At 41.0% G+C, this 12596-nt stretch overlaps 1 pseudogene; it reads right to left on the reverse strand.

Annotated features, from left to right (window-relative positions):
• Nucleotides 1–10576: 10576 nt before the first annotated feature.
• On the reverse strand, nucleotides 10577–12270 carry LOC140559650 (general transcription factor II-I repeat domain-containing protein 2-like; annotated as a pseudogene).
• Nucleotides 12271–12596: the final 326 nt, after the last annotated feature.

The raw sequence follows: 12596 nt of genomic DNA on the forward strand, positions 1-12596 counted from the left end.
TTTACAGGTTTTAGCAGCAAGATTCAGATTATTGATCATAAACTTTTCTTTTTCTTAAAGTGTTACAATATCTTTGACTTAAGATAAAGATAAGATAAGATAATCCTTTCTTAGTCCCACAGTGGGGAAATTTTCAGTGTCACAGCAGAAAGGGATAGCAAGACACTGGATGTGGATAAATAATTGACACTATATACACACAATATAAATAAGAAGTAAAAAAAGCAATAACTATTATTTACAGATTATTGCAAATGACTCTTAATTGCACATGTGGGAGGGGGGTATTGCACATAGTATTTTTACATTAAGGGATCTCTATTCCCTGAACATGTATGTGTAGTTAAGTGTGTGTAAATGTGGTCCGCTGGGAGCAGTGCTGGTTGTGGAGTCTGACGGTAGCAGGAAGAAAGGACCTGCGATACCGCTCCTTCACACACTTGGGGTGAAGCAGCCTGTCACTAAAGGAGCTGCCCAGTGCTGCCAGAGTCTCATGCATGGGGTGGGAGCTGTTCTTCAGCATGGATGCCAGCTTGGCTGTCATCCTCCTGTCTCCCACCACCTGCACTGGGTCTAAGAAGCACCCTAGGACAGAGCCGGCCCTCTTTATGAGGTTATTCAGTCTCATCTTATCTGCCGCCGAGATGCTACTGCCCCAGCAGACCACTCCATAAAAGATGGCAGATGCCACCACTGTGTCGAAGAAAGTCCTCAGGAGTGCTCCCTGAACTCCAAAGGACCTCAGTCTCCTCAGTAGGTAGAGTCTGCTCTGGCCTTTCTTGAAGAGTACAGCAGTGTTGACTGACCAGTCCAGTTTGTTGTTCAGATGAACACCCAGGTATTTATAAGAGTCCACTCTCTCGATGTTCATACCCTGGATGTTCACTGATGGAGGGGGGTGTCTGCTCCTGCGGAAATCCACCACCAGTTCTTTGGTCTTTCCTGCGTTTATCTGAAGGTGTTTCTGCAGACACCAGTCCACAAAGTCCTGACTGAATGAGTTCTCTGTACTCACTGTCCTCCTCATTGGTTATGAGGCCGACAATCGCTGAGTCATCGGAGAACTTCTGGAGGTGACAGGTCGGTGAGCTGGGTGAAGATGAACGGTGCCAAGACCGTTCCTTGAGGGGCTCCTGTGCTGCTGACCACCATATCAGAGACACAGTCCCGTGCCCTCACATACTGTGGTCGGTTGGTGAGGTAGTCCAGTATCCAGTTCGACAGGTGATTGTCCACTCCACAATGTCCCAGCTTGTCCTTTAGGAGCCCTGGCTGTATGGTGTTAAAAGCACTGGAGAAATCAAAGAAGGTGATCCTCACAGTGCTGCCGGGCTTCTCCAGGTGAGAAAGAAGGGTTTAAGTTTTGATGCTGGAGGTGGCAGTGATTTAGACCCGATAACGGCAAACGCTTTCACTCGGATTACATTTAAACAGCTTTTTGTGTCTCTTGTTTTTTAGGCCCAGACCTGTTGAGGAGGAGCCAGCCAGAGCTCTGCAGAATTGTTTAGCAATCTCTTCAGTGCATCTAAACCATGGACTGATGGCCAGAAGTAATCAATCCTCTGGATTTAAATCCACTAAAATGATTGAATGAAAATGACATGAGCATCTGTACCCCATTAGTCTAAGCTCCCCAAATGTTATTTCGCTATACAAGCAACAAACTGTGCTAAGCAAGGGACTGTTCTTAACGGCAGGTCAAAGAACAGCCCAACCCTATCTCCAGAAAATGCAAATGTCAGTGACAGTTATGAGTGCAAAAACAAATGTATTGGACATGTTTGGCAGTTTATTATTCAATTGTTAATTTGTCAAACCTCTTAACTGTTCAAAGAATTTGGGGGAAATACTGAGATTGTTAAGTCTGAACACACAACCAACACATCATTCAGTTAAAGTCTATCTCAGAGTCTAATCAAACTGTTTGAATCCTAATGCTTTTGGTGACTATATATGCTAGTAGTCCTCTACAACCTCCCTCTACAAGGTTTTATGGCTATCAAGAGCTTGAATGGCACCTGTTTGATTGATAGAAAGAGTGCTCATGGCACAAAGGGTAGAAGCCAAAAGGATTAGTGGCTTTTTGTAGGTGAGAAAACCCTGATGTTGTTGCCGCCTTCTTGTTGTGTTATTTGACAGCTTTTACCCAAATGAAGTTGAAGTTAAAACAAGATTGAACATTTTAAAGGAAAATGTGTATTTAGATATGTAATGAAGATATGAATTCATTCATGACTGTGGAATGAAACAGTTATTAATGAGCTTGTTGCATTGAATTGGAGTTCATACACTATGAATGTAAATGATGTGTTACTTAATAAAAAAGAGCATCATTTCTACATGTAAACTGAGTTTATCTGTTTATGCTGGAAGAATGTGCAGGGAGCGTGGGATGGGGGAAGTGGTAGGAAATTAAATAAGCTATTCTGGCCCACCACTGGAACTGGTAATAGGAGACTGGCACTTACGTACTTCTGGCTCAATTCGGATTATACCAGCTTCGACCAGGACTACGCGCTCCGACCATCCCATCAAAGACCATGCAGATTCTACATAACCATAAGGGCCAACAGATTTACAACAAGAGCTCGTTTTCCCAAAAACCTGCACCTTAACTCAAACAAATGATTCAAAATGTACTCAAACCCTCTGAACGTCAAAGAGTTGCATAAAATAAAATGGTCTTGATTCAGATATATACTTTGAATAACGCTTACTAATTTTTATAAGCTTAATTTCATCTTCTAGAACTTACTTTATAAGTGCAATTTTATGTTTCTACTTAATTAAAATATGTAAAAAGTGTATGTAGCTCATAAGCACCTTGAACGTTCTACAAAAGAAACTGTTAGAAAAACTACTTTATCTCCCATGTGAGTGTCTCTATACAATGTGATTTCCCCCCTTGTTGTTTTATAATATTTTCTATAATGACCTTACATAAAAATAAATCAGCCACACATAAAATACACATAAAACAACACTGCAAGTTCACTCTTTTCACACCACACTTGATTGGAGCCAATATGCTAACACAACAGCGTCTCCTTTTGAATTTAGATTTACTTGACAGCTTGGTGTTGGAAGTAACTGCTCACTCCAGGGCAAGCCCAGATAGATGTGTTGTCAGTGCAGCAAGTATTTTCTCACAGGCGCTACTTGCATGAATCCACCAGCCAAGACGAGAACTACAATCATACGACACACCAGTAGTTCATTCCTTTAACAGAAACATCTCAGTGCAGAGAAAGCCGCGCAGACAAGACAACACACAAATTGTGTGCTATGGCATTCTGCTCTATGCCTTTAACAAACCACCAAGCTGTGCAATGAAAATGCCCTGACTTTTTTAATACTTTTTTTTAACACGATTTTGCAGCAAAGGCTCTAAAACCTTTATATATCCATATGTCTTGACATAATCTGCTTTGCACAGTGAAGATAAATAAAAAGATGAGAAAAGGAATTACGAACGGATGTTAAATTGCTGGGATTTTAATATGCTACACAGACTTGGTGTTTTTTCTGGATGTGTCTAAATGATTACCTAGGTCAATGTCATCTACATAGAAATCCAGCAATACTAGCAGCTCATCTCCCAACACAACACTGTTGCTCTTGAAACACAACTCATCACATGACTTGTATATTATACAAAATGACTTGTATATTATAATGATTTGACTGTTGTTCTACCGCGGACAGAAGGTGATTGTCTAAGGTTTTATCAAGAATGTGATTATTGCCTAAAGGTACCTGTAAAACATTCAACAGTGGAAATAAACTGCAGTTGTGGTTCGACAATTTAGAATTGTTCTTTGTAGTACGATTGAGGCTTAAATGATGCTGAAAGCATGCTCTAATTTATACTGCTTCAGCTTGCTTAGACGTTACGATGGCAGTTTTACCACTGGTACATTCATTTGACACACAATGGAAATTCAGATGAAGCATTTAAGCATTTCTTGTTATTATCAAATAAAATCAAACACATTTAAACAGATAAAATGCAAATTTTATAATGCAATTTTTTTAATAAAGAGCCGCGTGTTTGGGGTTTACATTTGATGACATCATAGTATATAAACGAGAGGTGATAAAGGAGGGGCGCTGCGCTTGAATACTGCAATTGTGACGTCTGCAGCTCAGCAGAATGATGGAACTGGAGGAGTTCGGAGAGGAGCTCACAATTTGCACACCAGCTCAAAGAGGCATGTGTTTGGGGTGCGGATCTCACAGCACAAATTGAGACCGTCGCTCTCAAGATGAAGAATGCCCTGGAGCGGCTAGGAGAAGAAGGGCTGGCTGATGGAGACCCAGAGAATGACGTGAACTTCTGTAAGGACGATGCCCCCATAGAGGAGCTTAAGTGAACTTAGGCCACCTGGATTTTGTGGAGACCCAGGCAGAACGTCCAGAAACCGCCACCCCTGTGAAATGGTGGAATAAATAAAAAAAAACCTGTTTTGCAGAGTTTAGGAAGGAAGGCTTTGCCATTGTTCCAATCAAAATAAGAGAAAGAGAGAATCGCCAGATTGAAGAGAGACGAAAGAGGGCTCAGGAGGAAAGAGAAGAGTACATTAAATGGGTACAGGCGAGATACGCCGAAAAGAAGCGGAGGGCCTCGGAAAGGCTGGTAGAAATGGAGGAGGCGCAGGGATGCTGCGCGTGGTTCTACCATTTGAGGGCCAGGATAGTTCGGCATGCCCAAAGGAAAGAAGCCAGCAAGGAGCAGAAGGCTGAGGAGACGCCGCAGCGGAAAGAGCGTGAAAGAGCAGAAAAGCTGGAGGACAAAAAGAGGGACTGCGAACTGATCCAGAAAGTGTGGAGATTAAAGCAAGAACATTCGTGGGATCAGGCGATTCCTCAGATAGAAGTGGTTTAGAAGAAAGTCTTCAAAGTCCGACCAGAGCCGGGGGAGGGCATCGGTTAAACAGACTGAGGAGTGGAGAGCTGCACAAAAAAACAACGAACTGATGAAAAGGCTTTAAAGTGGACTTCGGAAATCAGGAGCAGTGTGGAGACAGAAGTACAAATGTTATGTAGAGTGCTGTATACACGCTCCTCTAAACAATTCTTGGCTCTCTTGAATTAGTGTTTTAAATCTATTTTTCCAGATCATGTTTCATTTGCTTAATTTACCCTTCATTGACTTTAAGGGTCATAAATTACTTATCTTATTATTTAATATTGACTGTTATTATTTAGATATATAAACAAACAAGTGTTTAATAAACATTGCTGTGTTTTTCAGGAGGAAAAAGAAGAGTACATTAAATGGGTTCAGGCGAGATACGCCGAAAAGAAGCGGAGGGCCGCGGAAAGGCTGGCAGGAATGGAGGAGGCGCAGGAATGCTGCGCGTGGTTCTACCATTTCAGGGCCAGGATAGTTCGGCGTGCCCAAAGGAAAGAAGCCAGCAAGGATTAGAAGGCTGAGGAGATGGCGCAGAGGAAAGAGCGTGAAAGAGCAGAAAAGCTAGAGGAGAAAAAGAGGGACTGCAAACTGATCCAGAAAGTGTGGAGATTAAAGCAAGAACATTCGTGGGATCAAGCGATTCCTCAGATAGAAGCAGATTAGAAGAGGGTCTTCAAAGTCCTACCAGAGCCGGGGGAGGGCATCGGTTAAACAGGCAGTGAAGTGGAGAGCAGCGAGGAAAGAAAAACATAAAATAGAAAAGAAAAAATATGAACATGAAGTTTATGATCTTTGTAGAAATGACATTTACATGCATGAATCAAACTGCATTTATAACTAATCTGATCAATAAAATAAGTAAAAAGTAGCTCTATGAAGCCTATTTGTTAAATACAAGTAGTTAAATAAAACAACACACTTACCAATGACTTAGGACACGTCCCAGAATCCTTAAAAACAGCACAACAACAATCCATCACAAGAGTTTCAGCCTATGGAGAAAATAGCATTTATATACATTTGGTTTTGAACATACCTTTTTATCTTGATGTTTTAACTTGGCATGTGGAATGTCATTTATTACTCTTACAATATGTTAAAAACAAAAAGCATTACAAATGACAATTTTACATTAAAATTCATTCACATTTGAATCACGTCAACATGGTTATCAGAACTGCATATGCTAGCTATATGAACTCTATATGCTGTATGAAGAAACTGTTCTCATCTAAAACATTTAGTTTCTGATTACAATGATGAACTGTGACCTTCTGCTGCTAAACGTGGAAATATGATGTTTTGGGAATATTCAGCTTACTTTAGCGAGAGTGTTTGTGCAGTGCATTTAATAAAACACTCCTGTGCCTCTCAAATCAGGACTAAATCTAGACTCAAAGGTGCTTGTGACTGACACAGTACCACAAACTGATGCTGTGTGGCCAAAGGTTTGTGGACGCCTGGTGCAATTTTGTTAGTTCAATTTGCATACATTTGAGCAGATCAGGCAGTTAGACAGCGCTAGCTAGCGACCTTTTAGCTATGCTTAGTGCTTCCATAAACTTACCAGAAATATCAAGCATATACATGGATTCATAAAGACAAACAAAATAAACTATCCTACAGTGTAACTGTGCAATAACAAAGTCTTCTCATATACGCTAACACTACCTCCCAGAAGCAAGATGTGTGTGTAAAATGTCTGCAGTCTGCCCGGCAAAAGCTGTGCTTGCACATGCGCAGTTATGTCTTAACCACCAAAAAAATCTAATTCAGATGAAGCAAAGTTTATTCGTTCATTTTATTTATTTGTTTTTTTTATTTATTTGTTTTTTGTTAATTTTATTCATTTGTTTTTGTGTTAATTTTATTTATTTTTTTGTTAATTGTATTTATTTGTATTTTTAAGCATTACTGCATTTACCCATTACTGCACATTTCTACAGTAAGAAATGTCTGAAACTCATACCATGAATACATCAGGTACTGTTCAAGAATTTATGGGTGTGAATTCATAACAGTTTGACTTTTCAAAATCTTGTCTACCCAATACTAAAAAAAAAAAAAGTTTGCTATCCCATTACTCCACATTCCTACAGTAAGAAATGTCTGAAACTCCTACCATGAATACATCAGACACTGATGATTTTGTGGAGTGATTTGATCATTTGGTTTAGTTTATTGAATTGTAAATTTATCCATCTTTATCATTTAGCTATGAAATGATATGAGCACAAGAAAGTCTTATTATGAGTAGGTAGGAAAGTGATGTTAAAATACAGTGGATTTAACTGAAAGAAGATTATTTTATGTTTAATAACAGGGATGATCTGAATTTCCACCGTTTCAGACTGACCTTCATATATACATATATTCTCATCACTAGAGTGACACTGACTGACTGACATGGTGGTGGTTTGTTAGAGTTTGTTGTGCTGATTTGATTGGATCAGAAACAGCAGAGTGGACACAGTGTTTAAAACTGCTGTGTCTGATCCACTTGTACCACCAGCACCACACACACACACTACCACCATGTCTGCGTCACTGCAGTGGCCAGTTGGTGTATCTATTCCTTCATGTCGACTCCCCAGCTTTGACCAACAGAAGCCTATTCTGGCCGGCATCACAGTGGAGGTTATGAGGGGACCTCGGGCCATAGTTTCAGCGTCTTACTGGTTTTCTTTCCTTTTCTCCTTTTGTTTGTTTGTTTTCACACAATGTTGATAAATACGGACTGTTGTGTGGAGAAGCCTGGAGATGTATTCCAGTAGCACTGTTCTAAATGTTCCACAAAAGCAGAGCCAGAAATACTTACTTGTTTTGATTTCCTAACATAACACACTCTAACACATTTTAGGAATGGCCAAAATGACAAAATACACTTTAGGCCCCCCTGTATGAGTGGTACAAGAATACTTACTCTAAAGGGTTCCCTAATTCCCACAATGCAGTCCCAGGCACTGGAAGGTAAAGGCTGCAGAGGGCTTTGGTCACCATGGCATAAAGATCTGCATTCCCAATAGCCTTCAGCATGCAGATACACCAGTGCAATGTCGTACATCTTCCTCAGCTGAACAGATAAAAGACAAGGTTATACTACCATAGTACAGATCCTTACACACAGCTACAGGGCTAGCTAGAAGGGTTCTGAGAAAGGAAAGGAAACCACACTTTATCACCACAGCAGTACAGTGGAATTTCACCTTGCCACCAATCCGTGGCAGTGAGCATACACTCACAAGTGAACAGGGCAGCAACTAGGGATGTCCCGATAAGATCCATTGACTCAGGATCAGGAACTGATCCGGGCATTTTTATTAGATGAAGTATCAGCTTTTTAAGTTCCAATCCTATCCATCTCTCTGTGAGCAAAACAAAACAGAGCTTTATTTTACATTATAAGTGCAGAGACGTTTCCACTTAGCAGCCAAAACAAACCTTAAAGTTGGCTTCTAATTCTAACTCTCCACTCCACCATGCAGATTTAAAACGATCATCCATTTATTGAAGATAAAGAATTATTCACCAGTTACTATTTGAGGAGCCGAGGAGGATTATTAAGGACTTCACCAACCAGTGGCGGTTCTAGGGGGGTGCCGAGAGGGGCCCAGTGCCCCTCCTATAACACATTTGGACCCCCCTACGGCCCCCCTAAATTAGGCGTGTCTCTCCTCAACTCTGTGAACACACGGCGACAAAGATAAGCAAGGTAAGTAAAATGTAAAAGAAAACTGTTGAAAAATGTGGAAACTGTTAATGTAATATATACTGCTTTAGGTGTGTGTGTGCTCACTGCCCCTAGTGTGTGTGTGTTCACGACCACAGATGGGTCAAATGCAGAGGATACATTTATCTGTACATTTTTTAATTAGGATAAAGAGCTCATTCACATAAATATTACAATGTGCAATATCTCCCATTCTCATGTGCAATCGAGGGTCAATGTGTGTCAATTGTTTTGACTGTTATTATTTATATTGTGTATATTATCTTAAGTGTGTGTCTTGCTATCCCTATCTTTTTGCTGCTGTGACACTGTGAATTTCCCCACTGTGGGACTAATAAAGGATGATCTTATCCTGTCTTACAACGTTTTTCAGAATGTGTTGCATATCAAGTCATTTATATACGAAGCGATGTGTTTGAGGTTCAGCCAAACTGATACTTTGTTAATCCCGAAGAAAATGAAGGCAAAGCTAACGCAGCAATCCCCTCGTAGAGGTGGCTCGACACTGTTTTTGCTCTGTATTTATTTTCAAAAAGAGGAAAAATTATATTTCACACTTCTTCCAAAAAAAGAAAGACTTGTGCAGAAGGCCAGATGAACATGATAAGACTGAATATAAAAACTGAGTCTAAACTGTAAAAAATAAAAATGTTTAGTGTTGCAGATATTTGTTTCTTAATGCCTGTAAAGCACCATACGCTAGAAAGTAATCAACCCCTCTAACATAACCACTGGCCCTAGACTGCCCCCCCCCCCTTAAAATGGTCTAGAACCGCCACTGCCACCTACGCAAGCCACTGCCCAGTGGCATGAAGTACAGAAGCATGAAGACCAGAACCAGCCAAGACAGCTTCTATCCCCGAGCAATTCGGCTCCTGAACAGACAGCAGCGCAGTGTACCAGTCACAAGTTCACAAGTTATCTCACCTGTCTCATCACACCTCCACCACATACAAACACATGCTGCACCCTGCACTTTGTGGATGGGCCCTTTTCACATTTCTGGGTTCTCACTTCTGTCAGTGTCTATCAGCAAATACCTGCTAACAGACATTAACAGAAGTGAGTGAGCAGTTAAAATAACTGCTACACCAGTTAAGATCAAAAAAGAAGCTCATAAAGCCAACTAAAGCATCATAATAAGAGTAAAAAATAGATATTTATTATCACATCAATTACATCTTTACCATCTGATACAGTGTCTTAGGCTCCTAAGTGTTACTGAAAGCTCTATAGCAGGGGTGTCAAACTCATTTTCACAGAGGGCCACATCACCATAATGGTTGCCCTCAAAGGGCCAGATGTAACTGTGAGACAGTATAAATGTAATTAAATGCAACCAAATGTAATGTAGAATAAATATTAGTACTCCTTAATGTTAAATAACTCTGAATTTATTACTTATTCAACTTATAAATATTTGAATAGATGAAAAATATGTTTGCTTGTTACTCTGTTAACATAACATAAATCCTGTTAATTTGTCAGGTTAAGAAACTCGTATTACTCCATCAATAAACGATCAAACTATCCAAGTGAATAAAGAAAAATATCATCAAACACAAGTTATGACATTAACTAACTCAAAACTTTGTCACAATTTAAAGGGGCAGAATAACAATACAACCAACAACTGTGAGCTGCTAAGAACATGTGTAACAGATGTGGCATTTTACAAAACACAAATGGCTGCACACACCCTTGCAAAGGTCATACATACACTTAATGACAGATGGTTTGATTACAGTAAACATTTGTCTGCAAAAACACAAACCTGTGTAAACACTAAATACACTGCTTCACATATAAAGTAGTATATGTACTAAACAGGGTTGTTTCAGTTCACTATATTGGTCAAGTTTTTAGGTGGAGTTGATTAGGAGATGCTGCCTGTCCTTGAACACACCAAGTGGACCCCCTCTCCACCATCCTCATCCATTGATCATGTTCTGAAAATAATAAACACAAAACTGTGATCTGTGCTTGTTTTTGTTGAGATTCATCATTGAAAACATCTGTTCGCACAGATAGATGCTCCCAAACATGGACAAAACACAGGCAGCATGAAGTTGAAGCTGTGGCATCAAATCAGGGGGAAGCAGACAGTAAAAGTCCTGGATTGCAGCATCCTGGAACTTTGCTCTTAGGCAACGATCACTTTGAAGCTCGATTAGCTCCATCTGAAGGTGCTGGGATTGGCAAAGATGGCAAAGCCTGACTGCTGGGCTCTAAAGTCACAAAAGCGCCGATCAAACTCATTCGTTAACCGGTTCAGTTTGGTAGCCAACTGAGCACATGAAAAACTGCCGGGAAATGAGGCTGAGATGCTCTGACAGACAGGAAAGTGGGCAAGATTGTCCTGCTTCACCTGGCACATCCATAGATCAAGTTTACGCTGGAAAGCGGTGATCATGTCGGACATCTGCGTGATGACTTGTTTGCGTCCCTGAAGCTTCTGATTCAGTTGGGCATGATGTTCGGTAATGTCGCCCAACACCGCAAAGTCACACAACCAGTTTCGGACATGGGTTTTCCTTTACGCAGCATGAAAAGAGCAAGGCCTTCCCTAAGCTCAAAAAATCATTTGTGGACTTTGCCCCTACTCAGCCACCGCACCTCCGTATGGTACGGCACGTCTCCGTGCTCCGAGCCCATCTCCTGCAAGAACAGCTGGACTGACGGTGATTCAGGCCACGCGCCCGAATGAAGTTCACTGTGTTCATGACAGTGGTTACTATATCATCCATCCCCAGCACCTTCCCACACAAAGCCTCTTGATGGATAATGCAATGATAAGTTATAAGGTGCGCGTGACAGTTACTCTTCTGCATTTTCTCTTTCATTAGTCCAACCAAGCCCAATTTTCCTCCACACATTGCAGGTGCGCCGTCTGTGGTTAATCCAACCAAATTTTCCCAGGGCAATGCATTTTTATTTAAGGACTTCTCCACCGCATCGAAAATGTCCCATCCCGTTGTGGTCCTATGCATGGCAGCTATATCCAACAGCTCCTCAGTGACAGAGAGGTCCGACTTCACGCCTCTAATGAAAATGGATAGCTGCGCTGTATCCGTGCTATCTGTGCTTTCATCAAGCGCTAATGAAAAGGTTTGGTAGTTGCGCCTCTCTGCGGCCAGCTGTGTTGCCAGGTTTCCTGCGAGTTCCTTAATTCGCCCCGCGATGGTGTTTCTTGATAAACTGACATTTTTAAATGTCTGTATCTGGTCGGGACACACCTGCTCACAGACCTTCAGCATACACTGCTTCAAAAATGCACCCTCTGAAAAAGACTTAGACGCGCGAGCGATTTCTTCAGCTACAATAAAGCTAGCTTTCACTGCTGCATCGTTTTGGGCCGTAGCTCTTGTGAACATATTCTGCTGCGATCGCAATTTGCCTTTTAATTCTTGTACATTTTGTTGCTTTTTTGAAGGCTAACTTTGGCATACTTAGCTCCGTGTTTGGGATCAAAGTGCCGACGTAAATTGTACTCCTTGACAACTGCCACCGTCTCATAACACAAAAGACATACCGTTTTTTCTCCTTGAAGCACAAACATGTATTCGCCTTCCCATCCCTCTTGAAACGGTCTTCCATCGGCATCAATTTTTCTTTTCCTGGACATTTTGGGATCATATTTGTAGCTTATTGTAGCTGTAATTCCACTTGTTGAAAAAATCATAATCTGCATGCATTGTGGGGACATGTAGTTTAAGGTCAATGCACGTTTTAGAAGGAGTCTAAAAGCATGCATTGACAAACTCCATTTCCCACAATTCATGCCAATTATGTTACCCGTGAAGCGACAGCATTAAGCAGATCTTTTAAGATCTTGCGGGCCACAACAAATGACACGGCGGGCCACATTTGGCCCGCGGGCCTTGAGTTTGACACGTGATCTAAGGGGAAACATTAATTACCAAAAGCTAAACTAAACAGATAAGTTTTCAG

Source organism: Salminus brasiliensis, chromosome 7 (assembly GCF_030463535.1).
Source record: "Salminus brasiliensis chromosome 7, fSalBra1.hap2, whole genome shotgun sequence".
NCBI classification, from domain to species: Eukaryota; Metazoa; Chordata; class Actinopteri; order Characiformes; family Bryconidae; genus Salminus; species Salminus brasiliensis.